The sequence below is a fragment of the Culex quinquefasciatus genome, chromosome 3, assembly GCF_015732765.1.
Source record: "Culex quinquefasciatus strain JHB chromosome 3, VPISU_Cqui_1.0_pri_paternal, whole genome shotgun sequence".
NCBI classification, from domain to species: domain Eukaryota; kingdom Metazoa; phylum Arthropoda; class Insecta; order Diptera; family Culicidae; genus Culex; species Culex quinquefasciatus.
Window position 1 is genome coordinate 61,177,846 of NC_051863.1, and position 22,684 is coordinate 61,200,529.

The window sequence follows — 22,684 nt, forward strand, 5'->3', positions numbered from 1 at the left end:
AAAAACACTAAAGTACTTATATCTTGTGTTAGGGTTGTCAGATCTTCAATCATTTGAAAGGTATTTTGATTACCTATCCAACGATGGGTTGCATGATAGATTTGGACAACTTTTGCATCAACATATTTTAAATCCGGCCTTAAAAACATAACTAACCGACGAACTAACAGACATACACACGCACAGACATTTGTTCAGAATTTGATTCTGAGTCGATAGGTATACGTGAAGGTGGGTCTACGAGGTCGAACTAAGAAGTTCATTTTTCGAGTGATTTTAAAGCCTTTCCTCATTGAGGTGAGGAAGCCAAAAATCCGTACAATTGTTTGTATACAATTCAACATAAATTTTATAGCAATTTTTGCATTTTTAATCGTTTCACCTTTAAAGTTTTATTATTACTATTTTTTGTTATTTGGAGCCAAAAGACAAAAAAGTCGTAAAACATGAGAAAAATAGATATTTCTAAAAAAAAAACTGCTTTTTTGAAAAAAAAAATTACCGTACCATAACAAAAAAAAACAAAAATAATGTTCCAAAATATTGAAATTCTGTGTTGAAATTTAGTTTTTTTATGTAATGAATTCCTTGAGCAAAACACTAACTAACTTTAATTTCCCTTTCTCCCATATCTATTCCCAGTGAATCCATTTGCGTGACATTTTTTGATGACAATGATTAGGTCAAAGATTTATCCACCACGCTTTCCCAAAAATACCGAAACGTGAAGCTTATAAATCCCATGCGGGTGTGCCTGCGTGGGGGAAGAGGTGTAAAAATAACCTTTATTTACTAAAAGTGCGCAGAAAGAATACACCGTGCGATTGTGATCAATTCACCTTGAGGTGTGATTTTTTTGGAAATAGTTGAAAGCAAAAAAGTGAGTTTTAATCAAAATAAACCTTTTTGAAGCAGTAGTTTTGCGATTATCGCGAAAACCAATCTGATTCTTCAACAAGAATCATACATAACCTCAAAATACCGGCAAATATGGTGACACGACAACAAGCAGCAACAAACTCACTACCGGTTCATTTCACAGCGCCGTCGTGACAGTGATGAGGACATTAGTCGCGTCGTCCACTCTGCTCTGATGATGCTGGTGAAAACAGAGCCTGAGCTGAGTAGGCTGGCTGAGTAAGCAATTCTTCGCCACAAGCTTAATTCCCGAAGAGGAGGGAGTCGCGGTCTGCCGAGACGAAAATGACCATAGTAGACCGGGGACCGTGACTGTTGATTTCGTGCACAGCAGAAAATGTCGGTTTTTAAAAATTTTATAGAGAAAATTTTAATATAATGTCAGTTTTAGATCAAATATTACTTTAAGTTTACTGTTTAAAGACTCAATGTTTCATAGTATTTTAAACAGTGAAATGACAATGAGAATATTCGTATAGGAACAGTGTAAGGCTATAATTCATTCACAACAATATTATATTCCCAAACAAATGTGGCAAAGCTGTGAAAACGTACAAAGCACAGATGGCTCTCTCTAATGGGTCGAATGTAGAGACCCTAAATAGGGAGACTGGTCTAAGCTGGCTAAATCGATCTGGCAACGTATGTTTTGAGCTTGGCAACACTGATAAGTTTTGCTGGGCGTAAAGGCAAATGCTTGTTTGGATACGTCAAACTCGTGTCTGTTTGGGTACGTCAAATTCACTTCGACCAGTCTCCCTATTTAGAATCTCTAGTCGAATGGGGGTTGACTTTTAGGGGCGCGTTTTCTGTCCTATAGATTTTGCGATTGGAAATAGTCGGTCGGTTAGTACACCCTCGCAGAGAAGCTAACTATAGTGTGAACGATGGAATAATGAGCTACAGTGGGTCAGGGTGTATTTTTTTCTTGAGTCAATCATAAGTTATTTAAAATTTATGAAATTCTATATTTTTCAAAAACTATACTTTACATATTTTTTAATACTGGATACATTTTGGATATCATGTGAAAGAAATTTAAAGTGTCAGCAAATTACATTTTGATGGCTTAATTTTTTGAGCTTTTTTTTAATACTAATTAGTTTTGCAGTTTTGTCTCCCCTTTAATGGGGGAGGGGTCACATCTTAAAAGACGGCACAACTAATCCCCTTTATTTTGCAATTTAAGGAACTCAAAAGGGTTGAACACTGTCTGAGATACATCGATTTTGTTATATGCACACGATACAACTTTTTAATTCTTTTCAGGGCATTAAAATAAACATTTTCAACTATTCACAAAATAAATTTGAAGGTATTTGGTTGCATCATTGCCGAGACATAGCTATTTAAGTTAGCAGTTTTAAAAAAAACGGGTGCCACGATATCTAAACACTGATTTGACAAAATAGGCTCAACATTTTGATGAAGACTCATTAAGTCGCTCCCATATGCATGACGAAGCCCGATTTTCAAATAGTTCATTTAAAAAAACTAACTTAATCCACCTATGCGGTTGGAGCCTTCCTCACTTACTACCAACAATGGCTGATATGATGGAATTGTACAAAAATTTCATCGATTTTTTAGATCCGGAATAAAAAAGTACATAAATATTACTTAAGTGGCCATACATCGAGACAGGGTTGCCAGATCATCAATGTTCTGGACCCGTTGGAAAGGTCTTTTGATAACCTAAAGAACGATGGGTCGGATGGTGGATCCGGACATAGTTTACATACATTTAAGTGAGATCCGGCTTCAAAAAAATACATAAATATCACTTAAGTGGCCATATCTCGAGACAGGGTTACCAGATCTTCAATATTTTGGACTCGTTGGAAAGGTCTTTTGATATTCTAACCAACGATAGGTCGGATAATGGACCCGGACTTAGTTTACATACATTTAAGCGAGATCCGGTTACCAAAAAGTATAAAATATCACTAAAAGGGGCATATCTCAAGACAGGGTTGCCAGATCATCAATGTTTTGGACTCATTGGAGAGGTCTTTTGATAATCTAACCAACGATGGGTCGGATGATGGACCCGGACTTAGTTTACATACATTTAAGTGAGATCCGGCTTCCAAAAAGTACATCAATATCACTTAAGTGGCCATATCTCGAGACAGGGTTGCCAGATCTTCAATGTCTTAGGCTCGTTGGAAAGGTTTTTTGATAACCTAATCAACGATGGGTCGGATGATGGACCCGGACATAGTTTACATACATTTAAGTGAGATCCGGATATATGTGAAAAAACATTTTTATACATAACTTTTGAACTTCTTATCGAAACTTCAATTTGTATAAAACTCGATCTATGGGACCCTAAACCAAGTCGAATGCAACAGGTTCGGGTCAAATCGGTTCAGCCAGTGCCGAGAAACATGAGCTAGTTTGTTGGTCACATACATACAGACACACACATACACACACACATACACACAGACATTTGTTCAGTTTTCGATTCTGAGTCGATATGTATACATGAAGGTCTACGACGTTTTTATACAAAGTTAATTTTTAAAGCAGGATTATAGCCTTACCTCAGTGAGGAAGGCAAAAAGGTAAAAATTATTTATTTTTTTAATTTCAAGCTTAACATTGACTGTCAATTTTTTGCATTGCATTCGGATAATCAAGTCTGGACTATAAAAAGATTTAACAACTATGTTACCAGTTTCCGTTTATAATTAGAAAATGAATTAAAATATTATAAGTTCAAACTCGATTTACGGTACATAGACATTTTTCAAGTACTAAATCTTTCGATTTCTATAAGTAAAACTTAATCACCCGAACCGGAAGTGAAGTTTTTGATAATTTTACTACTGCAAAGTTTAATTTGACCTAGCTAATTTCTAAACCAACACGTTCCTGTAAGATATATTTGCAAGTTGCAACACTCGTTCACCGCCACGCAGTCTGCAAATTGTTGTTTTTTACCGTTTCATTACCACATCCTTACCTTCACATGTTCCTCCACGTGTGCACTGGTTTAGCATTGCAAAGTCATTAAAATTAGATCAATATCCACGGAACACACCTTCTTCTCGCAGAAAACACATTTTCCACCCGCACAGTCCTTGAACCAGAGTTGGGGGTTTTCTTGACGCACACAAGTGCGTGCAACGCACTTTCCCACCAAATTTCCTCCCTCACAAGTGCAATCAAACTCATCAAATCAGTTTTAAAACTGCAATTTAAAGTCTTCCAACTCCGAAGAAGCCAATTCGTTTATTTTTGGCACCACACTACTAAAGAAGTCCATAAATAACCACGCTTCTCCACTGTTTTGTTTTGTTTTTTTCATCTTCTTCTTATTTTACTTGTTCCCTTCTGTTGTTTTTTCCCTTTCTTGGCGCTAAATTCGGACTTGAGTGCGATACTTTCTTCTTTGCGTTTTTTTGTTTCCACTTTAGATTAAGATTGCGTTTCTATTTCTGGAGAGTTGAATCTTCTTTTTTCGAAGTTTTCCCCACAGATATGGCAAAAACTTGAAACCCAATCGTTTTTCCACTCTTAATCACTTTTCTTTTGAACGCCTACTCACTTGAAAACCGCAATAAAAATCAGTTTTATCGCGAGGAGTCCCATCAAATCTTATGTTACGAAGTGGAGTTTCGAATTAATCGGAACCAGGTTCCGGATGTCTGCCAGTCTGAACGCGGCGTGGTGCAGAATGCAACTGAGTGCACGTTCGAAGTAGAAAAATCAGCAAATCCCCGCAATCTGCGTGTGATGCGTTCGCACTTACAAGGTTACTGATGATGATGAGGCAAGTCTTTTTAGGTTGGATTTAAAATGTGTCATCGTCGGGATCGACGATGATGATTAAGGAGTTGAATGGATTTGTTCAGTTGGCTTAAAAGTGGCCTTGATGTATTTCCCTTTGAATTTATTAAATGTTAATAACAATGTTCCCATCCACCCTGGGATTTGAACTGACGACCTTTGGTTCGAGAGTCTTGCTGAATTGTCGTACGTTGCTTTTTGACGTTCCGAGAAAAACGCGTTTCAATGTTTGACCTTGAATAAACAAAAACGAGGGCACGCAATGTAAACAATGACAAACACGTTTTGTGTGGTTGATCAATCTGTGCATCGTCTTGAAGTTTGGTTGAATTTGGTTGCTGGAGTCCCGAGTTATAACTGAAAATATTTACGGTAGTCAAGCTCGTTCCTGTGTCTAACGCGTTCTGACCTGAAATCCTTTTGGCCAATTGTCGCACTTACATCAATTTTCAGGCTGTGTCAAGATGGCACGACAAGATTGGAGTTTTCTCAGTTTTTGTTGAATATCTCAGGATTGAAATCGAATTTTGGGGATCTTTGAAGGTCAAAAGGTGAGGCATTGTGAGCTGCACAAAATGGTGTTTTTAACTCAATTTGGCCCAAAATGCACGTACGAAAAGTTAGCACGACAGCGACGATTTCTACTTTTGAAATACACTGAAACCCCAATGGTTTGATACCAATTGTTGATACCAATTGTTGTCAAACGAACGGGGTCACTTTTTACTTTGACACGCTCTTAACACAGAGTATGAAGTGACAGTTCGTCACTTTTAAGTATGACTTTGTCAAATCAACGGGGTATAAACAAAAAAGTGACCAACCACCCGGGTTCCAGTGTATAGGAGAATATCATATGTTTGGTTAGTTAAGGATTCGCCTTTTTCATCAAATTTGCAAATTTTCACTACCGTAATCTGGGGCGAATCGGGACTACAGTCTGAATAGGGACAGCCGTTTTTAGATCACTTAAAGCTTTTAAATTTGGAAATGGATTTACACATTTTGTTGGTCTGAGTCTGTTCTATCCGAAACCAACCGGAAAATCAAAATATTGTGCTCCAACATGGTTAAAACTGCTGTCCCAATTCGCCCCATGTGTCCCGATTGACCCCAGTTTACGGTACATATTCAAATAACTTATTTCGCTAAACTTTTAAGACATACCGTAAAATGGGTTGACTTTGATAGGATTTTAATTTATTTTTTTAAATATTTCCCAACTGGAAAGGTTTTGCCTTTCTTACTAAAGAAAGGTATAGTGTTTGCTTTTGGCTCCGACGCCAAATCAAGCTTCGTTCCCAAATCATTTCTCGAGAAATATTCATTCGAAAAATCTGCAAAAAATCATGGACGATCGATTTTCGACGCCCGATCGATTGACAATGACAGAATTTGTCTACCTCCAATATCCGAATTTTGGCGCTTAATTTACTGTGACGTCCGTGTGTGGTAAAAAAGTGCTCAATTTTGTGGTAGGGGGTTTCTCAGAGCCCACATTATGGATTTAAGCTCTCTTGGGCGCATTTGAAAGGGGATGTGCTGAACCTGAACCAGTTCCATACCAAATTTGAATTTATCCATTTTTTATGGGGACTCGGAGTGTGTTTTCACCAAATCAGGCGGTTTTCAAATGAAAATTCGGTCGAAAATTGAAGTATTGAAATCGTTTATTTGTCCAAAAATTGCATTTTTCCAGCCCTACATCCTCCCAAATTTTCATCCATGTCGGTAATGTGGTTTTGATTTACAGCTTGTGGACTAATTCACTGTGAGGGGAAAAACCCTAAAAAGGTAAAAGCCAATTTTCACCAAATGCCAAAACTATTCCTTTGGCATTTTATCTAATTTTTTTCTCCACATCATAATCTAGACCATACTCGATGTTCTGAAACAAATTTGACCTCATTTGGATTTACCGTTCAGATTTTAGAAAATTTCCATTTTTGCCTTTCTTACTAAAGAAAGGTATAGTGTTTGCTTTTGGCTCCGACGCCAAATCAAGCTTCGTTCCCAAATCATTTCTCGAGAAATATTCATTTGAAAAATCTGCAAAAAGTTATGGACGATCGATTTCCGACGCCTCGTAGACAAGTTGTCAAGTTCAAAAACAGTCGCCAGCCAGCGACAAGTTAAGACGTGTTTTGCTCGTGTTGTCATCTCGCGTGCTTGGAAGTTTTTGACAGATGGAGGTGGAGGATTGCCAAGTTGCCAAGTTGAGCTTCACATGCAGGCGCGAGCAATGCTGGCGCGTGATGCTGGCGCGTATAGAGTTTTGATACTAGATTACCCCCTTTTAGTGCAAGTTGCTTTATCGATTGCTCGTTCATCACACATCGCCTATCATTATTTTCTATGCTAAGCTTCAGTTAACGCAAACTAGACGCAAGCAGCTATCTGTTCTGAAGCCTCATGCTCATTCTTTTGCCTTTCTTTTTGTTTTGCTCATTCTCTGATCGAACTCTGAGCGAACGAATTTCTGGGAAGCGTTCAAGCTTCCCATGTGCCAGTGACAACGCACATCGCGGGTTTGGTTTTCTAGCTTCGGTACTAGCCTTTTTGTGTATTAGTATTTTTGTTCATCGTACCAGCGCACCACGGTGGTTTATTCGGTACGTTTGCGTTTGTCGTAGTGAAGTCCCACCGAGCGCTCAGTCGTTGTATGCTTCCCAATCCAAAAACGCCTAAATGCTTGCTTATTGAAAGCTCTCAATTTTGCCTAACGCCTAAATGACAGTTTAGTGAATTACAGTAGGCGTTTCAAAGCTTTCAAGAACATTTATGCGGCTTTACCGTTACATCGTTGTTTACAACACGGCAAATTCTCGGGTGTTGAAACACTTTCTGCCAGTTATTTTGTAACCACTTTAACGCATTGGAGCAAGACGGAATTATTTTGTTTTCTCGTTAATTTTTAATATTTTGAAAAGTGCAAAAAAACACTCAGAGAATACGAACAATTTAGCGATATGCAGAAAACATTACGAACATCGCAAATTGTGAGCTAATTCTCTGTCTCAAAAACAATGTGTTCTGAATTAAAAAATCGAAAATGCCTGTGTGCGAGCACAGTTTACAACCGGCCATGGCAAATGGGGCAAAAACCAGCGCTTTTCAGTTATATGAAAAAATATGGTTGAGTTTCGAATTGTATTATGAATGGACCATTCTTTATATTGCTATTTCTTTGAAAAAAATAAAAAAAAAATCAACTGCCGTTAACTTCCTTTTGTAAGAAAGGCTCTATCTCACCCCAGGTGGGATTAAATCGGGTTTTTCTCAAGATTATTATTTTTAAAACATGTACTGGCGTAGGCCACACAAAGTTCATGCACTATTTCTTAAAAAAAATTCTATAATGTTTAGAAAAATAGTTACGTTAAAAATACTCATTTTAAATTCTGGGGTAACTTTGATAGTCATAGTTTTTCTTGTTAAAATCAGATTAAAGGTATTCAAACTTTATTTTTAGGTTAAATGTACCATCACTAAGGTTGCTGATATAGTTTTAAAGATAAAGTCAATGTTTATAGTTAGTTAACTAAGTTTTTAAGCTTTTTAACAAAATACTTATAAATTTTAAAAATTGTTAAAAAGTCGGAATTTTGCCAGAAATTCAATAAACCTAGCATTGTTTATAAAATTATCGATTTATATTGCATTTTTAACTGAATTCGAAGCACGAATCACGAGTTTTCAAATTTTATATGAAATTTGTTCAACTGAAATTGCCTATAAATTTAGATTTTTTTTAATTATGTTTCAAAACACATATTATTTAATATTTACAAAAATATTTTACCTTCTCCTAGTGGAAAATTGTTCAAAGAATCCGAAAATGCATTCAAAATCATGTTCATTGAGAAAGTCATGACACAGAAGTTTAAAATAATTCCTTTCATCAACATTTTCTTAATATTAGTTAACTAACTTTTTAAACTTTTCAAAACGTTAAGAAAAGTTTTTCTTGAGGTAGGTACTTTGAGTACTTCTCTACCACGGTCAGTATAATTCCAAGCCATTCCGTACGTATTTAATTTGTACTCTTCATTTTGCGGAAAAATCCACAAAACCAATATCGATAGCGCAATTGGGTCCTAAAATGAAGCTTAGATTGCTGATATTATTGTTTACAGCGATAAAGCTTATTTTTCTGAGTACAATGAACCTTTGTACGACCACAAAGAGTTTAAAATGGATTTTTAAATCAATTTTGAAAAATTAACCTCGCAGTCCTTCTTGACAGAAAAGTTCCTACTTGACAGCTCGTTCCAAGGGGACCATAGTTGATCCATCGAAAAAATGTTGTCTAGTCAAAAAAATTTTTTGCATTAAAATGAAAAAAAGTGATCAGAAATTGTTTTTAATCGTGTTATTTACCGTTGTACATAAAAATTGACATAGGGCTTTAGTACCCAATTTCATGGGACGTAATGCGTGCTCGGTTTAAAATCGCCCTCTCGCGCTCTTTCATTGCGGATTTTTGAGATATTGAAAGACTCAGTAGTGAGAGCGCGTGGCCAAGGAAATGAGGAAGAGTGATAAACAGAGAATGCCCTTGCTGTGAATCACGAGACAAAGAAGAGATCTCGTAGGCTATCTGACTTTTTTTTTGTGCTGGAAAAGATAGTTTGGTCAGTGGGGGTGACATTGGTTCGGTGATGAGATTGGGTCGAAGTGATTTATTATGGTTTTGACATTTTCTCAGATTATTATCAATGAAACTTACCTCCATTTAAGGGTTCGTATTGTCATCTTAAGGAAGCTTAGCTTAAAAAATCACATTCTTTCATTCAAAATTGAGGCTAGGTCAAACCTTTTTAAATATTGTTTAATTATTGACCAAAAATCATCGTTATGGCTGATTTTAGCGTGACATACTTAAGACTAGAGATCCTAAATAGGGAGACTGGTCGAAGTGAATTTGACGTACCCAAACAGACACGAGTCTGACGTATCCAAACGAGCATTTGCCTTTACGCCCAGCAAAATTTATTAGTGTTGCCAAGCTCAAAACATACGTTGCCAGATCGATTTAGCCAGCTTAGACCAGTATTCCTATTTAGGGTCTCTGCTTAAGACCACATTCATTTGGAATCCCGATCGTACAGGACTTAAAGTTCAACTCGGGGTTCCAAATTACTGTGGGCTTAATGGATGACTTTAGAGAGCTGTGAAAAAAACTTTTGATAATGCCGATGCAAATATTTTTCAAAGTTTTTGTCCCTCGGCTCTGGTCAGGGTCGTGAGGGAGGGGGGGGGGCGCATAAAAATTAAAAAATATAAATATTGAAATAACAAGCCATAGTTTCAGCATTTGCATGGAAGATTTTTTCAGCACGAGTCGTACATTTATCCAACGAGGTTCACCAAGTCGGATAAATACGAAGAGTGCTGAAAAAATCAAGTTTTGCAACGAGTTCCCTACAACATTTTTTGAAATTCCAAAAAACACACACTGAGTGAAATTTTATGTCAAATTTTCATGTATTTTGTCAATAAATCGTTTAAATAAAAAAAAAGTTGAAAAGTGTTACTTTTCGAAACAAGTGCTGAAAAGTTCAACTTTTCAGCACCCATTTGAGTGCTGAAAAGTAGAACTTTTCAGCATTTATTTTGAAAAGTGTTGCTATTCGATTCTGTTATTTTTGGTACAGAAAAGTAGGCTATTTCGTCGTTCAAGAATGACAGGAAAAGTAAGTAGTTTCACGACGGAATTGCAAAAAATGCATTTTACACTAGTTCAGTTGCAATCAATAATTTTCAAAAAATGAAAGATTTGACAAAAACAAAAAAAAATGTGAAAAAAAACTTTAACATCGAAAATATTTAAAAATTCAAAAGATTTGTAAATAAACTCAAACATGCTAAAAAAAATTCTAAACGCAGAGAAACGCTTAAATTTGATTTCAGCTAATTGTACTTAAATTTCCATTGAAATTTTAAAGTTTTTTGAAATTTTTTTTTTCCCCCTGATTTTTCGGGCCAACTTTGAAGGGGGCGAGACAAAAACTTCAAATAAAGTTTGTACCAACCAAACTGAACTTATATTTTTTGTTGTTCTGTTTTTTTTTAACTTGTAGTTACTTTTGGCGTCATTCTTCAAAATGGTCTACTTATCATCACCAAAAATAACAGTGCTCTGCTTTCATTCTGCCATAATATTTGCGAAATTTCTTCAAAAATTCAAATGCAAATGCATTATCCAGTTCAGAAATTTGAAACTCGATGTACTATTTCTATTTTTGATAATCTGTTAAAACTAAAAAAAAACACTGAAATCCCGTTGGTTTAACAGTTCGTCACTTTAAGTTTGACTTTGCCAAACCAACCAAAAGGTGTCAAACGGTAAAGTTACTAACCTCGGGGTTTGACTGTTTTTTTTACAAAATATGATTCTAAATCAATGAGTTATAAAAATATTTGGAAAAGAAAAACTGTTTGCTCGCTTCAAATTTGCGAAAGAAAAATCGAAACAAAATTATTAATTTTCAAAACACTAAACTCAGTTCAAAAAAAACCATTCGAGAAAGCAGAGCAAAATCCGCAACACTGCCTTCTCCGTTCATCCATCAAACAGTTCATTTTGTTCAAGTTGTCTTTGCTCACGGTTATTGGGCCTCTTTTCGTGAATTTACTTTCGCTTCCAAGCCAAAACATCAACATCTCGATTCATTTCGACAAACTGTCAAGTTTTACCTGTGTGTACATATAAAACTGTAATCAAAGTCAAATTATGAAAACAGTAACTTGTCAGCAACAGCAGCACTCGGTTTCGGTAATAGTAAGTAGCATTCATTATTTAGATTGATTAGTTTTAAGATGAGTTTGATTGGGCAAGATGTGACGATTATTGGTGTCCAAGTTTCATAGTTGAATGGATATTGTGTTTGATCTCAGCAGTACATTTTATGTACTTGAGTATTGACTAATCAAACTAATGAATTTATGCTATTTTTCTGATTGATTCTTATTATTTAATTTGACACATGATGTCAGCAATAAAATAGTGCTAATCATTGATTATTGAAGCATAAATCCCATTTTGTTGGCTAATATCATATAAAGATGTATCTTTGATATTTATTTGTTTAAACTGTTGTACATTACGTAAATTTATGACGAAAGAAACCTTCAATCATGTTTCAATTATCTAAACTTTTATAGCAAGAGACCATCAATCTAAGAATCTTGCTTCTGTACTTAGTTGAAACTCATAACCGAGCCCAAACAAATTTGCTAAATTATTTGAATTCATGCAAAACCTTTTCAAATCCCGTCAATAATACTCCAAAACTGATATTTTACGTGTTTCCCAACAAACCATTAACTTCTGGAGCAACATTTGAAAAGGGTGCATATACATTTTGACAGCCGGAACTAAAATGCAATCTTTTTGACAACATGTAACTTTTCCACAAAACCCGTAGTGTTGGAAGGCAGCTGGGAAAGCCAGATATTGTTTTACAAATTGAGTTTTGTTCAAAAGTTACTTGTCTCGAATTTTGTATAAAAGTCCCAGTTGTTTAAATGCTTATCCATCCTTTTCTAGTGTTTCTCCAGAATTGTTCAAATCTTGGGTTGGTTTGCAAAAGTACCATTTGTAAACAAAGATGTTTTTTTGATCGGTTTCCTTGCAGTATACGACTAATCTATTTTAAATCTCAACTCAAGAGCAATGAAAAGAAAATTATGTTTGTTTTAAAAATAAAATTTAAAAAATGCTGTACGTTGCGCTAGCTGAAAAGACCTATTGCAAACTTACCCTTGAAATGAATTCAATAAATTTGATTCGAATTTTACGCGATGGAGTTCCGAATTTGATGAATAATGGAATGTGGTCTTTGAGAGAGACAATTTGTAAAATTCAGTTTGTTTTCAAATTCAAGAAAATATTTAATGATAATGTCACATACAAGCATAAGTATGCAACTTAATCCACCTATGAGCAACTCTCTACGAAATCGGCCGATTTCGACCATTTTTATTTTTTGTATTTTTTTATTTGACTCAAACTTTGTGGGGGCCTTCCCTATGACCAAATAAGCTATTTTGTGTCATTGGTTCACCCATACAAGTCTCCATACAATTTTGGCTGCTGTCCATACAAAAATGGTATGCAAATATTCAAACAGCTGTAACTTTTGAGTGAATTTTTCGATCAATTTGGTGTCTTCGGCAAAGTTGTAGGTATTGTTGAGGACAATTGAGAAAAAAAATAGATACACGGAAAAAAAAATTTGCAGATTTTTTTATCAACTTTTTTTTCACTTAAACTCAATTTCCCAAAATACGTATTTTTTGATTTTCGAGATTTTTTGATATGTTTTAGGGGACTAAAATCCGCAACTTTTGAGCTACAGAGAAACATGGTCAAAAAATCTGCCGCCATGTTATGAATTTTTGAAAAACAGTAATTTTTGGAAAAAAAATCCAAATTTCATGAAAAAACAAATTTGAAGTTATTTTTAAATGCAAAATTGAATTTGCAATCGAAAACAACTTTACAATTTTTTTGATAAAGGGCTTCGTTTTCAAAATATAGCCACCGAAAGTTTGATTTTAGAAAAATATTTGCAGTTTTTCGATTTTTAAAAATATTGACCATGAGCGACCATTTCCACAAATATTTTTATTTAAAAGTTCAGAAAATTTGCTATAAAATTGTCTGAGAGACATTGAAGATTGGACTTCGGGTTGCTGAGATACAGCCGCTTTAAGAAAATGAAACACGAAAAATGAAGTTTTCTAAGTCTCACCAAAAAACCCACCATTTTCTAATGTCGATATCTCAGCAACTTATGGTCCGATTTTCAATGATAATACATGAAACATTCGTGAAATTTTCCGATCTTTTCGAAAAAAGTATTTTAAAAAAAATTAAATCAAGACTAACATTTTAAAAGGGCCAAACATTGTTTATTACGCCCATTTAAAATGTTAGTCTTGATTTAATTTTTTTCGAAAAGATCGGAAAATTTCACGAATGTTTCATGTATTATCATTGAAAATCGGACCATAAGTTGCTGAGATATCGACATTAGAAAATGGTGGGTTTTTTTGGTGAGACTTAGAAAACTTCAATTTTCGTGTTTCTTTTTCTTTAGGCGGCTGTATCTCAGCAACCCGAAGTCCAATCTTCAATGTCTCTTAGATAATTTTATAGCAAATTTTCTAAACTTTTCAAAAAAAATATTTTTAGAAATGGTCGCTCATGGTCACTATTTTTAAAAATCGAAAAACTGCAAATATTTTGCTAAAATCAAACTTTCGGTGGCTATATCTTGAAAACGAAGCCCTTTATCAAAAAAATTGTAAAGTTGTTTTCGATTGCAAATTCAATTTTGCATTAAAAAATAACTTCAAATTCGTTTTTGCATGAAATTTGGATTTTTTTTCCAAAAATCACTATTTTTCAAAAAATCATAACATGGCGGCAGATTTTTTGACCATGTTTCTCTGTAGCTCAAAAGTTGCGGATTTTAGTCCCCTAAAACATATCAAAAAATCTCGAAAATCAAAAAATATGTATTTTGGGAAATTGAGTTTAAGTGAAAAAAAAGTTGATAAAAAAATCTGCAAATTTTTTTTTACGTGTACCTATTTTTTTCTCAAAAGTCCTCAACAATACCTACAACTTTGCCGAAGACACCAAATTGATCAGAAAATTCACTCAAAAGTTACAGCTATTTGAATATTTACATACCATTTTTGTATGGACAGCAGCCAAAATTGTATGGAGACTTGTATGGGTGAACCAATGACACAAAATAGCTTATTTGGTCACAGGGAAGGCCCCCACAAAGTTTGAGCCAAATAAAAAAATACAAATAAAATCCATTTCCGGTTTTGGTAGAGAATTGCTCCTATATGAATAACGCTGTTCCATCTCAATCTCAATCTAAAAAAATAACAAAAAAGTTTCATTAAACAATGATTCGTAAACAGTGAACCATTTTCAATCAATCGGTATTTTTTTACAATTATTTTCAAATCTCATTTCAAAAGTCAAAAATACAAAACAAATGCCAAATTCGATCCCAATCCGTTTGTTTTCGCTTTTTGAGTCAAACACAAAAAGCCTTGACATAACAGTCAACACACGTTCGATGAATTTTTCATTCATTCAAATGAACTGATTTTGCTCCGGCAAGCGTGAATCGCAGTCCCGCTAGAGCCATCAGTCTTCAGTCAGATCGCCGTGTGTTGATAGAGGCTTTTTGAAAGCTCTTTCTCGCTCTCTTTCGATATATTTTTTTTTAATTTCTTCTCAATTGTATAGTAAAAGTATAGTAAATAAGTGCCGAACGGGATCACTTTCATTCGCGTTTTCCGCTCGCGTCGGTTGTCATGGACGGCAAAGTGTTTTCCAATTTGGTTTAATGAGATATTTTTTGAAAAGTTCATGTAAAGTTACATTTTGTTACAAGTTGAGTTTGTTGTTCTATTCTTGGTTCATTTTGACACATCGTTGTTGTGATAACTTCAAGTAAGGACAAATATTGTGATAAAACTCAAGGTGATAGCCAAAATCTTATCAATTGGATCCTTTGCCATCTAAATAGCTTTCAAATATTTCATTTCAGTTCAATTCGTTGGAAATGGGTCAAAGTATCGTCGCCATGCTCTACAACTGGTTACTTAAACTAGTTTTGCATACATTGTGTGACAAGGCGAATACAAACTGGTTGGGTAGAGCATACTCTGCCCAATTCAATGTTCCCTAATTCAAGGTAAGTTAACTAGTTCATAATTGATAATAATAAGGTCACGTCAAAAAAGATTACGCTCTAAACTCAAAAGAGCTTCTTTTTGGTTGTTATTTCAAGATTTTTGCTAAACAAACAACAACTCTATTTGGTGTCACAAAGATTTACGACATTAGGAATACTTTATTGAACTCATAATCTCTGCATTGAAGTTATGACTTTCATTGCATAAATTTATGCCACATAGCGATCAACCTTGACTCTGATCTAAATTTGACAGCTACGGCACCAGTGCCGATGAACTATTCATTCGGTCAATGTGAATTTCAAAGTTGATTGTTTTTCATGAATAAAAGTGTCAAATTACGCATTAAATTTCCCGAGAGTTTCATTAGAACTTTCCAGTTGCCAGCTCCAGGCGGCAACGCGGACCAGAAACTGCCACTTGAGGGAGGTGGGTTTGTTTTTGTTGCGTTCTTGCGCATCGGGTCGTGCATCTTTGGGGCATCGTAAACATTGGAGTTCATTTTTGCGTGAAAAGCTTCATGCAGCAGTGGTCATTCAAGCAAAGCGCTGTCGATCAGCTGTGGTTTTGGTGCGGTGTAAAAGGAGGTGTAATTCAGGCAAATGCCAAGTGGCAGTGTTGTCAAGTTATTCAAACTTGACAGTGGTTGGAAATTTCCAATTATTTTTTAAATGTTTATATTTAATTGAAAATTTCTTGAAAACGTCGTAGGTACAAAGAACTGTTGCAAATGGATGATTACAAAAATTTTAGTATTCCAGAAAATCCATCTTTCCAGGAATATTTATGACTTTTTTGAAAAGCGGTTCAAGCGTTCAAGCCCAGAGTTTTTTTAAAGGTCCTATGACTAAAGTCTTTCATATGTTTACACTCAAACTCCGACGGTTTGACACCAACTGTTGTCAAACGAACAGGGTCACAGTTTAACACCCCTTTTACACGGAGTTCACCCACACTACCAAACGTTTGTTTTGATAGTGTGCGTGAGCGCCGTGTAAAAGTGACAGTTCGTCACTTTTTAGTTTGACTTTGATCAACCAATGGGGTACAAACTAAAAAAGTGTCAAACGGAAAAGTGACCAACCACCGGGGGTTGAGTGTAGAAAATATTTTCAATTTTCCTGTTTGAGTGTTGTATCGTTTATCCCAGGGGTGCCCAACCTTTTGGCCCTGCGGTTCAGATCTGATTTTTCTGAAGCAGTGGCGGGCCGGAATTAATATTTGATATAAGTGTAAAAAGTAAACACATTTTTTTCAATTTTCTTATGATTGGATTCTTTTAAAACAAATACATAAAATAACTAGTGTTGCAAATATGATTCGTATATCTTGATTTAAAAAATGAAAAACAAAGATTACATTCAAAAATGTTATTATTTAACTTATTTTAATTTTTGCTTGTTTAAAATAAAAATATTGTTTTTGACGATTGCAACTAAATACCTTGATATATATATATATTTTATTTAAAACAAAACATATTTATTTTCCCTAAAAGAGCACTCAGCTAGTAAAATTTAAACTCAGAAACATGTACCCTCCTTGTAAAGACTTTTGAATTGATCTCAGTTGAAAGGTTCTCCAAATCTCTGAATTGCAAATGTAACATCCTGGAGCAGAACTGTTAAATTCTAATAAACACTAATTGAATTGAAATTAAAAAAAAACATTCAATTTTCAATGATCGTTGCTATTTTTTGAAGTTTTTGATATATTTTTCAATATTTTAAAAATATTTCCAGTGATCTATTTTCAGTATGAATAATTAGATTTTTAAGCTTATCACTAAAAAGTTCTTCTGGAAAAATACATTAGTTTTGCTTACTTATTTATAAAAAAAAGAAAATAGAAAAAAAACTTAAAATTGAAGTAAACACAGTTAAAACTGAAAGAAACATTTAGTCTCTTAGACAACAATCCAAGTTTTTTTTCATAAATTTCACAATTTTACGAAATGGATAATTTTGTTTTCCTGCACAATTTTTCATTTAAAAAATAATAATATAAAAATTATAAGAATCAAATTCAAGCATGAAGAATGTTCTTATAATATGTTAAAATTTGATATCAAGACTGAATTAAAAGTCAATAATTTTATTTATTTAATACTTCATGAAAAGCCTTAAGGACCGGTCATAGAAATATTCTGAAAAGCCGTCGCGGGCCGGGTGAAATGGCTTCACGGGCCGGATTCGGCCCGCGGGCCGGACGTTGGGCAGGCCTGGTTTATCCTATTAATTTTACACCAGCAAATTTCTCCACCTTTTCATACGGCTGTAAAATATTTGCAACAGCTCGAATTTTCGAATCCCGTGATTTTTTTTTTTGTATTTTGTCCCGGGAATTCCCGAAATTGATTTAAAAAAATCAAGTTTAGTTGTGGAAATAGATGTACAGCTGAATTCTTAGTAATCGATAAGAAATTAAAAGTATTAAACATTGTATTCGGCGTATATCAGTATTTGGCTTATTAAAGAAAATTGTAAAATTTATAGTTCACTGATATGTAAAATGTTTTTTTTCTGTTTAATTATGTATACTTTAAAAAAGAATTGGTATTATATTTACGTACTTGAAAAAAATATCAAATTTAGTTTTTTTTTTATCAAATGCCAGCATCTGGAGCAAATCAGGCCAAATGTACAAGTTAAGACAGCTGATTTAGCCAAATTGTTTCCATAATGTTTTGATTTTTTGACTGAACAAAACATTTAATACACCGATTTTCAAATTTACTGCTCTAAAATCTCCTGTACCTGTTAAGGCTGTAGTCCCGACTTTCCCCAGTTGGCGGTAATGACTTTAAGATGATGTGTAAAATATGTCTTACATAATAATTTAATTCTAAACTTATTATTTTTTTACATTGGCTGGTATAACACATTTTTAGACAGTTTCAAAGATTTCTTTAAGCTTTTGTAGTCATGTCATAAACAAAAAATATGTTTATTTATTTATAAGGGAGTTATTTAACTTGAATCACATTGAATTAAAAATTGTGATTCATTTAATATCCAAAGCACAACAAAGAACAAAAAAATATTTATTTTGAGCTATCTAAAACATGCTGTCCTAGTTCCGTCAATTAATAGTATTGAGCTAATCCTATGATTTAAGCGGGGGGATGGCAACCTTATTCCGACCAAAGCAAACTGACAAAAGTCGACATTAGCACGGTTGTCAAATGAGAGCCCACAACAAAAGCACTAGCTGTCAAATGGTAGCCCATAACAAATCATTGTTTGGGTTTTTGATTTTCAAATTTCCGGCAATTCAAACGATAAATACCTGAAAAAATACGTGAATTGTGTTGCTGATGCCAAATTCTATCATATCCTTGGAGATTCCATCCCAATGTTGGCTGAAAATTCATATCGAAAGAAGTGATTTTTCTGTTTACCTTTTTTTGCTTTTTTCTTTTGGTCGATCAAACAGTGCGCCCGTACACTGTGAATCGGCATTACTCATTTTTTAGTTTGGTTTTACACATTTGCATGGGACTTTTGAGTTTAACCAGGATAACACACTTCGTGTTACCAAAGTAATATAAATAATACTGATTTTGAGTGTTTGTTATCTGAGCTTCCAAGATGGCGGCTTCTTCGCTACCCCCTGGTTTAAAACATGAAAATTGATGTTTTCTTAGTCTCACCCAAACAACCCATCTTCCTAATGTCGATATCTCAGCAACTAATGGTCCGATTTACAATGTTAAAATAAGAAACATTCGTGAAATTTTTCGATCTCATGGAAATTTTTTTTCGAAATTTTTAAAAACAAGACAAACATTTAAAAAGGGCGTAATATTGAATGTTTGGCTCTTTTAAAATGTATGTCTTGATTTAAATTTTTTGAAAATATTGTTTTCGAAAAGATCGGAAAATTTTACGAATGTACCTGTAGTCCCGATTTTCCTCAGTTGGCCGTAATGACTTTAAGATAATGTGCAAAATATGTCTTACATAATAATTCAATTCTAAACTTATTATTTTGTTACATTGGCTGGCATAACACATTTTTAGACAGGTTCAAAGATTTCTTTAAGCTTTTATTTGAAAGACCTCTCCATCAACGCGTCCAAAAGATTGAAGATCTGACAACCCCATCACAAGTTATGAGCACTTAATTGTTTTTTATACACTTTTTTTGGGGGAAAATCTCAAATATATATACACTTTTTTGAGGCTGTGAGTGTATTCACTTTATGAATGCGATGAAGGCACTTTATGAATGCGAGCAATGCAGGTGGATTAAGTTATTTTTTTTCTTATTTTAATGCGTAAAAAAAAGTTGACAAGACAACATTTTTTCGATGGATCAACCATGGCCCTTTTCTATTAAGAAGGACCGTGAGGTTTATTTTTCAAAATTGATTAAAAAATCCATTTTAAACTCTTTGTTGTCGTACGAAGGGTCATTGTACTCAGAAAAATAAGCTTTATCGCTGTAAACAATAGCATCAGCAATCTAAGCTTTATATTAGGACCAAATCTTGATACTTTTTCCAGATCTGAGTAAAGTTCACTCAAATCTGACAGATGTCTAATTTACGCATTTTGAATCGGTTTGTTTTGACGAATACTGATTGATTTGAAATGAATGTGTAGGTTACACTTTCGGATAACATTTTATATTGAATATAAAATAGAACGATAAAAATAACATAAATATTTTCCTTAAACGTTTATTTTATTCCATACTTTTCTTTTCAGTTCAATTCCAACACACCAAAAAGGAAAATAATAAATTTAAAAATCGTCACCCGGCGAGCCCACCGTGCGCGCACCTTCGTCACAACCGTCACACGCGCCCAAACGTGATGGATCGTTCGTTCAACGAAGAAGCAACGCTTCCGTTTTGCTTCGGCGTCGCGCACACGACACACGTCACGCGCTGCAGCGTCGCTTCACTCGCCAGGAGAACTCACCACCGCAAACGGGGACGCGCTCGCTCCGTCCCGCTTTGGCTTGCCGGCAACGGGCGCGTGTGAGTGAGATGCCACCAGCGAGCGATGAGTGTGTGTGTGTGTGTGTGTGCGTGTGGTGGTGCCTGACGAAATACGGGCGCAACGACGACGACGGCTTTGAGAGTCACTCGTGTGAGATCGCTCCATCAGGGAGGACGGAATTTTCATTCTCGTGCGCGTTTTTTTTTCCTCGTCGATTTTTCCGAAAAAGTGGCATTTCGTGGGCTTTTACGGTGCGTATTCCGGCCGGAAGTGGTTCGTGCGTGTGCGTGCTAGCGCAAGTGGTGTGCCCGGGTGGCCGGAAACGTCCCCGAAAGGAGCGGAATTGGGTTGGAAATGATGGCACAAAATGCGCTTCCTGCTTTTTTCCACCGTCAGTGAGCAGTGAGCTGGTGAGAAGACGGCGGAGAGGGCACTCACGGAGTGAGCAGCAGTGGGAGAGTGGTGTTCGTGAGAGCGCGCTGAAGAAAAAAAGGAGGAAAATCGTCGCGGTTTGCGTGAAGCCGCAAGTTTTTCGGGCCAAAGTGGAAATCGATTTTTTCGGAAAATTTCACTGTGAAATCGAGATTCCGTGCGTGACAGTGAGTTTGAGTTCCGAAGAAAAGATAGAGATCAAAGCAAGCGACGATTGCCGAAACGATTTTCGACCCGCAGAAGAATAATCTACATGTGAGAGAGTGTGAGTGAGCTGAGAACGCGCGCCGTTGTAGTGGTGAGTAGCAAAACGTTTTATTTCTCTCCTGATAGTGTGTGAGTGAGGGGTGAGAAGTGACTGGTGTTTTTTTGTCTTCTCATTTTTTTTCGAGACTGAAAAATTAGAATTTGCTAGTTTTTCATGTTTTATCAAGTTTTCCCATCAATTTATTTTTAAAATTTCGCTTTCTTCAAATTTGATCAACTAATTAAACCTTATAGACAAGTATGATGTCAAGCAAAACTCAACAAAAATATGGTTCCACGCCTTTTTTCATTCTCTCCTGGTCTGGGGGTCGACTCTGCGCCACCATCATGAGATTTTTGAGCTTGTGGTTGAGTGAGAAGAGGACGACCAAGCAGGCGACGACGACGACGACGTTCGAGTGTGAACAGAGTTTTATTTGCGTCTCTTGTTCTTCGTCGTGTTTTCGCGCTTGGTCGTGGGATGGGAAGAGGGAGGGAAAGAGGCTTTTGCCTTCCTCACCTTACTGAGGAAAGGCTATAAAATCACTCGAAAAATGAACTTATCACTTTGACCTCGTAGACCCACCTTCACGTATACATATCGACTCAGAATCATGTTCTGAGCAAATGTCTGTGTGGATGTGTGTAGGTGGGTGGACAAAAAAATTGTCACTCGATTATCTCCGGACTGGATGAACGGATTTTGACCGTATTAGTATCATTCGATCCGTCTTGGGTTCCCATAGGTCTCTATTTAAAATCAGCAAGTTTAGTTAAGTACTTTAAAAGTTATGCTAAAAAAACGATTTTGGCGAATGTCCGGAAGATTGTAAAAAGGATGGTTTTTGCAAGAAAACCTATTATGTTATACATTTTCAGAAAGGTATTAAAAAAACCTTTCCAATGAGCCCAAATCATTGAAGATCTGACAATCCTATCAAAAGTTATTAGCACTTAAGTGTTATTTATACACTTTTTGGATCCCGGATCTCAAATATTTCAATGAAAATGATGTCCGGGTCCATCATGCGACCCATCGTTAATTGTATAATCGAAAGACCTTTCAAATGAGCCTAAAACATCGAAGATCTGATAACCCTATCAAAAGTTATTAGCAATTATGTGTTATTTATACACTTTTTGGAGGCCGGATTTCAGATATTGTGATAGAAATATTGGCTGAATCTTCCATGCGAACTATCGTTGAATAGGTTTTTTTTAACCTTGCCGATGAGCCAGAAATATTGAAGGTTTGCGAACCCTATCAAAAGAAATGAGTAATAAAGTTGATTTGTTAAACATGTTGTTATTTTTACTGAATGTATTGACTTTATGAATGTGAGGAAGGCACCAACCACCTAAAGGTGGATTAAGTAACGTTTTTAGAGGCATTTTTGGTAGGTTATTAAATTTTAATTTTAAATCATTTTTGCAACAACAAGGAACGAGTTCAGCTGTTGAAAATTTTTAATCATAAGATCTATAAATCCGACGCATGGAAATTACATTGTATGAGCAATTCCAGCCCAAAACAAGAAATTTTTAGGTACATTTTTCTCGACCCTCTCCGATTTCAATGAAACTTTGTAGACATGTTATCCATAA

The 22,684-nt window shown here is 35.2% G+C and overlaps 1 protein-coding gene across 1 annotated transcript in view; it reads left to right on the forward strand.

The window, feature by feature from the left end:
• Positions 1–15,026: 15,026 nt before the first annotated feature.
• The window catches only part of LOC6043404, a 68,134-nt gene continuing 60,476 nt past the window's right edge, over positions 15,027–22,684 (forward strand). The window contains exons 1-3 of the mRNA XM_038259160.1: positions 15,027–15,238; positions 15,306–15,452; positions 20,166–21,131. The gene's annotated coding sequence lies outside the window, so the exon portion shown is untranslated. The remainder of the gene's footprint in view (positions 15,239–15,305; positions 15,453–20,165; positions 21,132–22,684) is intronic.